This window comes from Rutidosis leptorrhynchoides, chromosome 1, assembly GCF_046630445.1.
Source record: "Rutidosis leptorrhynchoides isolate AG116_Rl617_1_P2 chromosome 1, CSIRO_AGI_Rlap_v1, whole genome shotgun sequence".
NCBI classification, from domain to species: domain Eukaryota; kingdom Viridiplantae; phylum Streptophyta; class Magnoliopsida; order Asterales; family Asteraceae; genus Rutidosis; species Rutidosis leptorrhynchoides.
In genome coordinates this window covers 355455981-355466597 of record NC_092333.1, presented here as the reverse complement: position 1 = coordinate 355466597, position 10617 = coordinate 355455981, and positions in this window count along the sequence as shown.

Here is a 10617-nt window from a genome sequence, read left to right as displayed (position 1 = left end):
GGTGTGGATAGAAGCTATATGAGTAGAGAATTTTGTGCTAAATTAAGTTGCCCATTGACGCCTTTGGATAATAAACTTTTACTCGAATTAGCAAATGGTAAATTAATTTCAGCAGATAATATATGTCGGGATAGAGAAATTAAACTGGGTGATGAAATGTTTAAGATTAATTTAATACCAGTTGAGTTAGGGAATTTTGATGTAATAATTGGCATGGACTGGTTGAAGAAGGTGAGAGCAGAGGTCGTTTGTTACAAAAACGCGATTCGCATTATGCGTGAAAAAGGAAAACCTTTAATGGTGTACGGAGAAAAGAACAACGCGAAGTTAAATCTTATTAGTAGTTTGAAGGCACAAAAACTAATAAGAAAAGGTTGTTACGTCATTCTAGCACACATCGAGGAAGTTAAACCTGAAGAAAAGAACATCAGTGATGTTCCCATCACAAAAGAATTTTCCTATGTATTTTCGAAAGAATTACCGGGATTACCCCCACATCGATCCGTTGAATTTCAAATAGACCTTGTAGGAGCTGCACCAATAGCTCGTGCTCTATACACACTCGTACCCAGCGAAATGAAAGCATTACAAAGTCAGTTACAGGAACTTTTAGAGCGTGGTTTCATTCGACCAAGTACATCACCATGGGGAGCTCCTGTTCTATTTGTCAAGAAGAAATATGGTACATTCAGGTTGTGTATCGACTACCGAGAGTTGAACAAACTTACCATCAAGAACCGTTACCCACTACCGAGAATCGACGACTTATTTGATCAACTACAAGGCTCGTCTGTTTATTCGAAGATCGATTTACGTTCTGGATATCATCAAATGCGGGTGAAGGAGGATGATATTCCAAAGACTGCTTTTAGGACGCGTTACGGTCATTACGAGTTTATGGTTATGCCGTTTGGATTAACTAACACACCAACTGTGTTCATGGACCTCATGAACCGAGTGTGTGGGCTATATCTTGACAAGTTTGTCATTGTTTTCATCGATGACATACTTATCTACTCGAAGAATGATCAAGAGCACGAAGAACATTTGAGAAAAGTGCTAGAGTTGCTGAGAAAAGAAAAACTGTACGCTAAGTTTTCAAAGTGTGCATTTTGGTTGGAAGAAGTTCAATTCCTCGGTCATATAGTGAACAAAGAAGGTATTCAGGTGGATCCAGCAAAGATTGAAACCGTTGAAAAGTGGGAAACCCCGAAAACTCCGAAACACATACGCCAATTTTTAGGGCTAGCTGGTTATTACAGGAGATTCATCCAAGATTTTTCTAAAATAGCAAAACCCTTGACTGCATTAACGCATATAGGGAAGAAATTTGAATGGAAAGATGAACAAGAGAAAGCATTTCAATTGTTAAAGAAAAAGTTAACTACGGCACCTATATTGTCATTACCTGAAGGGAATGATGATTTTGTGATATATTGTGATGCCTCAAAGCAAGGTCTTGGTTGTGTATTAATGCAACGAATGAAAGTAATTGCTTATGCGTCTAGACAATTGAAGATTCACGAACAAAATTATATGACGCATGATTTGGAATTAGGCGAAGTTGTTTTTGCATTAAAGACTTAGAGGCACTACTTATATGGGGTCAAAAGTATTATATATACCGACCACAAAAGTCTTCAACACATATTTAATCCGAAACAACTGAACATGAGGCAGCGCGGGTGGATTGAATTGTTGAATGATTACGACTTTGATATTCGTTACCACCCAGGGAAGGAAAATGTGGTAGCTGACGCCTTGAGCAGAAAGGACAGAGAACCCATTCGTGTAAAATCTATGAATATAATGATTCACACTAACCTTACTACTCAAATAAAGGAGGCGCAACAAGGAGTTTTAAAAGAGGGAAACTTAAAGGATGAAATACCCAAAGGATCGGAGAAGCATCTTAATATTCGGGAAGACGGAACCCGGTATAGGGCTGAAAGAATTTGGGTACCAAAATTTGGAGATATGAGAGAAATGGTACTTAGAGAAGCTCATAAAACCAGATACTCAATACATCCTGGAACGGGGAAGATGTACAAGGATCTCAAAAAACATTTTTGGTGGCCAGGTATGAAAGCCGATGTTGCTAAATACGTAGGAGAATGTTTGACGTGTTCTAAGGTCAAAGCTGAGCATCAGAAACCATCAGGTCTACTTCAACAACCTGAAATCTCGGAATGGAAATGGAAAACATTACCATGGATTTCATCACTAAATTGCCAAGGACTGCAAGTGGTTTTGATACTATTTGGGTAATAGTTGATCGTCTCACCAAATCAGCACACTTCCTGCCAATAAGAGAAGATGACAAGATGGAGAAGTTAGCACCACTGTAGTTGAAGGAAGTCGTCTCCAGACATGGAATACCAATCTCTATTATCTCTGATAGGGATGGCAGATTTATTTCAAGATTCTGGTAGACATTACAGCAAGCATTAGGAACTCGTCTAGACATGAGTACTGCCTATCATCCACAAACTGATGGGCAGAGCGAAAGGACAATACAAATGTTTGAAGACATGCTAAGAGCATGTGTTATTGATTTTGGAAACAGTTGGGATCGACATCTAAAGTTAGCAGAATTTTCCTACAACAACAGCTACCATTCAAGCATTGAGATGGCGCCGTTTGAAGCACTTTATGGTAGAAAGTGCAGGTCTCCGATTTGTTGGAGTGAAGTGGGGGATAGACATATTACAGGTCCGGAGATAATACAAGAAACTACCGAGAAGATCATTCAAATTCAACAACGGTTGAAAACCGCCCAAAGTCGACAAAAGAGCTATGCCGACATAAAAAGAAAAGATATAGAATTTGAAATTGGAGAGATGTTCATGCTTAAGGTTGCACCTTGGAAAGGCTTTGTTCGATTTGGTAAACGAGGGAAATTAAATCCAAGGTATATAGGACCATTCAAGATTATTGATCGTGTCGGATCAGTAGCTTACCGACTTGAATTACCACAACAACTCGCGGTTGTACATAACACTTTCCACGTCTCAAATTTGAAGAAATGTTTTGCTAAAGTAGATCTCACTATTCCGTTAAACGAAATCCAAATCAACGAAAAACTTCAATTCGTCGAAGAACCCGTCGAAATAATGGATCGTGAGGTTAAAAGACTTAAGCAAAACAAGATACCAATTGTTAAGGTTTGATGGAATGCTCGTAGAGGACCCGAGTTCACCTGGGAACGAGAAGATTAGATGAAGAAGAAATACCTGCACTTATTTCCAGAAGATACGTCAACACCTCCAACTGCTTAAACTTTCGGGACGAAATTTATTTAACAGGTAGGTACTGTAGTGACCCAAACTTTTCCATGTTTATATATTAAATGAAATTGATATTTACATGATTAAGTGTTTCCAACATGTTAAGTAATCAAACTTGTTAAGACTTGTTTAAATGAGATAGGTTTCATATAGACATTTGACCATCCAAGTTGACCGGTGATTCACGAACGTTAAAACTTGTAAAAACTTTATGATGATATATATATATATATATATATATATATATATATATATATATATATATATGGATATATATATATATAGTTAACTTGATATTATGATAAGTAAGTATCTCATTTGGTATTTTAACAATGAGTTATATACATAAAATTGAGTTTATTGAATTAAGAAACTCGAAACGATATATATAACGATTATCGTTATAACAACGTCTTACTAAATACATATGAATCATATTAAGATATTGATACACTATGTTTAATCATGATAAATGATAAGTAAACATGTCATTAAGTGTATTAACAATGAACTACATATGTAAAAACAAGACTACTAACTTAAGAATTTCAAAACGAGACATATATGTAACGATTATCGTTGTAACAACATTTTAATGTATATATATCATATTAAGATATATTAATATATCATAATATTATGATAATATAATAATTTAACATCTCATTAGATATAATAAACATTGGGTTAACAACATTTAACATGATCGTTAACTTAAAGGTTTCAAAACAACATTTACATGTAACGACTAACGATGACTTAACAACTCAGTTAAAATGTATATACATGTAGTGTTTTAATATGTATTTATACACTTTTGAAAGACTTCAAGACACTTATCAAAATACTTCTACTTAACAAAAATTCTTACAATTACATCCTCGTTCAGTTTCATCAACAATTCCACTCGTATGCACCCGTATTCGTACTCGTACAATACACAGCTTTTAGATGTATGTACTATTGGTATATACACTCAATTATCTGATCTTAGCAGCCCTAAATGACTCATAATCCATTATAGAAACATGTAGGGATCATCCTTTGTCATTTACCATGAATGATTAAGCTAAATTACAAACTAATGAATCCTTTATCTATATCTAAAGTTCACGTGAACTTTCATCACCACAAACACATTTTCATTCAACTTACTTGCATCAAATTACTCTCTCTCAATTACTCTCTTAGTGTTCTAAGCGTTCTTCATCTTGTTCTTCATAATCTAGCTCAATCTAGTTCAATCTAGGTAACCTAGATCAACATACAAAACCACTACTCAAGAACACACCAACAACACTTCCAAGTTTGCTAGCTTACTTCCAATCTTGTAAAGTGATCATCCAATCTCAAGAAATCTTTCTTATTTACAGTAAGATATCTTTCTAATATAAGGTAATACTCATATTCAAACTTTGGTTCAATTTCTATAACTATAACAATCTTATTTCAAGTGATGATCTTACTTGAACTTGTTTTCGTGTCATGATTCTGCTTCAAGAACTTTCAAGCTATTCAAGGATCCTTTGAAGCTAGATCCATTTTTTTCATTTCTATTAGGTTTATCCACAAAACCTGAGGTAGTAATGATGTTCATAACATCATTTGATTCATACATTTAAAGATATCATATTCGAAGGTTTAAACTTGTAATCACTATAACATAGTTTAGTTAACTCTAAACTTGTTCGCAAATAAAAGTTAATCCTTCTAACTTGACTTTTAAAATCCACTAAACACATGTTCTATATCTATATGATATGCTAACTTAATGATTTAAAACCTGGAAACACGATGAACACCGTAAAACCGGGCATACGCCGTCGTAGTAACACCGCGGGCTGTTTTGGGTTAGTTAATTAAAAACTATGATAAACTTTGATTTAAAAGTTGTTCTTCTGGGAAAATGATTTTTCTTATGAGCATGAAACTATATCCAAAAATCATGGTTAAACTCAAAGTGGAAGTATGTTTTTCAAAATGGTCATCAAGACGTCGTTCTTTCGACTCAAATGACTACCTCTTACAAAAATGACTTGTAACTTATATTTCCGACTATAACCCTATACTTTTTCTGTTTAGATTCATAAAATAGAGTTCAATATGAAACCATAGCAATTTTATTCACTCAAAACGGATTTAAAACGAAGAAGTTATGGGTAAAACAAGATTGGATAATTTTGATTGTTGTAGCTACGGGAAATATTGTAACAATTCTATACACATCATATCCTAGCTAACTCATATTGTATTACATGTATTCTAATATATTATGTAATCTTGGGATACCATAGACACGTATGCAAATGTTTTGACATATCATATCGACCCATGTATATATATTATTTGGAACAACCATAGACATTCTATATGCAGTAATGTTGGAGTTAGCTATACAGGGTTGAGGTTAATTCCAAATATATATATATACTTTGAGTTGTGATCTAGCCTGAGACGTGTATACACTGGGTCATGGAATGATTCAAGATAATATATATCAATTTTTTTCTGTACATCTAACTTTGGACAACTAGTTGTAGGTTATTAACGAGGACAATTGACTTAATAAACTTAAAACATCAAAATGTATTAAAAATATTGTAAATATATTTTGAACATACTTTGATATATATGTACATATTTGTTATAGGTTCGTGAATCGACCAGTGGCCAAGTCTTACTTCCCGACGAAGTAAAAATCTGTGAAATTGAGTTATAGTCCCACTTTTAAAATCTAATATTTTGGGATGAGAATACATGCAGTTTTATAAATGTTTTATGAAATAGACACAAGTAATTGAAACTACATTATATGGGTGAATGATCGAAGCCGAATATGCCCCTTTTGCTTGGTAACCTAAGAATTAGTAAACCGATCTACTAATTGACGCGAATCCTAAAGATATATCTATTGGGCCTAACGAACCCCCATCCAAAGTACCGGATGCTTTAGTACTTCGAATTCATTTTTATCATATCCGAAGGATTTCCCGGAATGATAGGGGATATTCTTATATGCATCTTGTTAATATCGGTTACCAGGTGTTCACCGTATGAATGATTTTTATATCTATGTATGGGATGTATATTGAAATATGAAATCTTCTGGTCTAATATTATGATTTGATAATATATAGGTTAAACCTATAACTCACCAACATTTTTGTTGACATTTTAAGCATGTTTATTCTCATGTGATTATTAAGAACTTTCGCTGTTGCATAATAAAATAAGGACAAGATTTGGAGTCCATGCTTGTATGATATTATGTAAAAACTGCATTCAAGAAACTTATTTTTGATGTAATATATTCTTATTGTAAACCATTATGTAATGGTCGTGTGTAAACGGTATATTTTAGATTATCATTATTTGATAATCTACGTAATGCTTTTTAAACCTTTATAGATAAAATAAAGGTTATGGTTGTTTTAAAAATGAATGCAGTCTTTAAAAAACGTCTCATATAGAGGTCAAAACCTCGCGACGAAATCAATTAATATGGAACGTTTATAATCAATATGAACGAGACATTTCAGCGAATCCGTTTAATAAGTTTCTTCATTGAACTGTCAATAACGGGGTCGTTTAATTTCGTATCAACAACGGGTTCTTTGTTATCATGTCATCATTAGGTTTTACTTCATCTTTCCCACACTTAGGCGTTTTATTATTGTTAAGCACTACCGTTGGAGTTGATAAAACAATATGCTTCTCATTGATCGTTTTTATCTGTTCAACGATTTTGGTTGGTGGAGATTTAGACTTTCGACTCACAAAGGTGATCTATTTTTCACCATCACTAAGTGTCATTCTACCCTCTCTTACATCAAATAACGCCCCGGCGGACGCTAAGAATGGTCGACCTAAAATTAGAGGAATGTTTGGGTCCTCTTCTATGTCAATGACAATAAATTCGACTAAAAAGGTTAAATTACCCACTTGAACGGGTAGGTTGTCAGCAATTCCAACTTGGTGCCTAATGGTTTGATCAAAGAGTCGAACACTCATCTCTATTGGACTTAACTCACCTACTCATAATCTCTTATATAATGAAAGAGGCATAACACTCACACTTGCACCTAAATCTGCTAGTGTATCATACATGACACAATCACTAAGTAGACAAGGAACAATAAATTCACCCGGATCACCCAACCTTGGTGGAACTGTCTTCACCGGGTTTATTTTTACGATTTTGTTTCTTGCATTTTCTTATTCTTCTTCTTCTTTCCAGAGGTATCACAAATTTATTGCCTATCACTTGCTCATACTCAACTCCTTTTCTTGGAAACAGGATGGGTGGTCTGTATGGTGCCACCACTGGCTTTACATACTCGGGTGGTGGTGGTGTTGTAACTTCTTCATTGTTACTCACATCTAAAACCTTCCCATCTTCTGATGCTGGTTTTTTAGAATTTGTTGACACCATATTAACATTCTCATTCCGAGGATTTACTTTAGTATTACTTGGTAGCTTTCCTTGTTCCCTCTCACTCATCATGCTAGCAAGAGTACCTACGTGTTTTTCTAGATTCAAAATGGAAGCTTGTTGAGTTCTTAGTGATTGATCAAATCACTCATTTGTTTGGGTTTGAGATGTTATAAATTGTGTTTGAGATTCCATTAGCTTTGCCATCATTTCTTCCAGATTTGACTTTTTCTCTTAGGTGGTTTATACAAGATAGGTTTTTGTTGATTGAAAGTGTTGTTTTGAGTTGGTTGGTTATTCGGACCTTGTTGGTTATACGAGTTATTGTTTGGCCCATTTGGATTGTAAAGAATGTTTTGATTTCGATTGAAGTTTAGCCTTGGCGGTTGATAATTATTTTGATAATTATTTCCTAGCCTTTGGTTCATATAGGAAACATTCTCACGTTGTTCCATCGTTTGCTCAATGTGACACTCTTTCGTTAAGTGTGGTCCACCGCATTGCTCACAACTGATTCGTATTGCATGAATATCTTTATTCATCTTTTCCATTCGTCTTTCAAAAGCATCTATTTTTGCGGAAACGGAATCAAAGTCATGGCTAGAATCGGCTCTAGCCGCTTTAGATGATCGAAAAATATCTTTTTCTTGATGCCGCTCATGTGAGTGGGATGCGGTGTTATCAATAATTTTGTGAGCTTCGGTTGCGGTTTTCTTCATAATGGAACCACCAGCTATTATGTCGATGTCTTTTCGTGTAGCAACGTCGACACCTTGGTAGAATATTTGTACTATTTGATAAGTATCTAAACCGTGTTGAGGACATCCTCTCAACAGCTTTCCAGATCTTGTCCACGCCTCATATAATGTTTCATTTGGCTTTTGCGCGAACGTAACAATTTCTCCTTGAAGTCTCACGGCTTTAGATACTGGAAAGAATTGTTTAAGAAAATTTTCAACTAAGACATCCCATGTGTCAATCGCCCTTTCAGGTAACGATTCTAATCAATCTTTGGCTTCTCCCTTTAAAGTCCAGGGAAATAACATGAGATAGATCTGTTCATCCTCAACTTCTCTTATTTTGAATAGAGTACAGATCCTATTAAAGGTTCGAAGATGTTCGTTTGGATCTTCTTTTGGCGTACCACTATATTGGCATTGATTAGTTACCATGTGTAGGATTTGTCCTTTGATTTCATAATCTGGCGCATTAATGTCTGGCTTAATAATGGCGTGACCTTGGCCCGTGCTTGTGGCTCTCATTCGGTCTTCCATACTGAGAGGTTCAGTTACTTCCATAATTGAATTTGTTGAATACGAATCACTAGAGGATTCTGATTTAACGGTTTGTAGTTCAGGAGGAATGATTAGTGGTTCAGGATCTTGGAATTATCCTTGAATATCCTCCGGATTCTCAATTGTGAGGTCGGGTTCAAAAAATAGATTATCGAAAATTTGAATTGGAGTACTTGGTCGACTAGATGACGATTCTAAAGAACAATCAACGGCAACAATATTGGCTAGATGTCTTAATCGAGTTACGGGTGGTGAACGTATGAACGGTGGTGAACGTTTTGCTCGGTGCATTCACTGAATATCCTATTAGTTATAAAAGATAAAAATTATATAAGTTATTAAATTAATAGACTTTTCTGATTTTGCCCACGTTTCGAATAGCCAATAGATGCAGCAGGTAGCCAGGACCCTTTAAATCGAAAGCCCACAACTCGCCACTAACAAATCCAACTATTACTACGAACCAGAAAATTTTGGATGTCTATCATTTTAACCGCTTAAAATAATTTTTCGCTTTGAAATTTTAGAGAAGAAATAGAAAATTCTATGTCCTAAAAACTAGAGCGTCGAGAAATAAGAAAGAAAAAGAGTGCATCGAAAAAGGTCGAAAAATAAAAATAAGAAAGAAAAACTTCGAAACTTAAAAGTCTAAAAACTAAATATTAAAAGTTGCGTCTAAAGGTATTAAAACTTAAAAGGAATTCTATATCCAAAACGGCAATAACTTAAAAGTACTAAAATTTTAAAACGGTGTCGCAAAATTCTAAAGCACCTAAATCTTAGTCTATAGAAAAGGCACTTAAGGGATTTTACGGCAAAGTCTTAAAAATCTAGAAATATAAAGTAACTACGACAAAATACTAGTCTAAAACTAATTACGAACGAAAAATTATAAAATTACGCTTTAACTAACAAAAAGATACAAAATATAAAATAAGCTTAAAGTTATAAAAATACAATTTTATAAAAATATTATTTTTATATTATTTATTTTATAAAAGTATCAATTTATAATTAATAAAACTAATTTAAACTAAATATTACAAATTAAATACAACTAAAACTAAATATTATTAAATTAAAACCCTAATTATAATTAATTAATAATAATTATTATTTAAACGTAACCCTAATTAGTACAGCTAAGGGATCTGACCTGTCAGACAGGTTCATGCGATCGCATGAGTCTTCTGTTATGAGGCCATGCGGTCGCATGGACTGTGGATCCAGGCCATAAGTTGGGCTGCTACAGTGTTCGGCCCAGTTCGTTTTATATATATATATATATATATATATATATATATATATATATATATATATATATATATATATATATATATATATATATATATATTCAGATTTTAATTTTTATAAAATAATAAAAACAAACTTATATTTAAAAAAACTAAAAATAAAATAAAAATACTTTTTAATTTTATATATTTTAAACGAAATCTTAAAAATATTTATATTTTTATATTTTTTTTTCTTTTTATTATTTTTAACACTTATTATAAATACAAAATATTTTTATGAAATAAGAAATAAAAAAATATAGTTTTAACAAAATATAACGTAAAAATATAGCGTTTCGCCGAGTCCC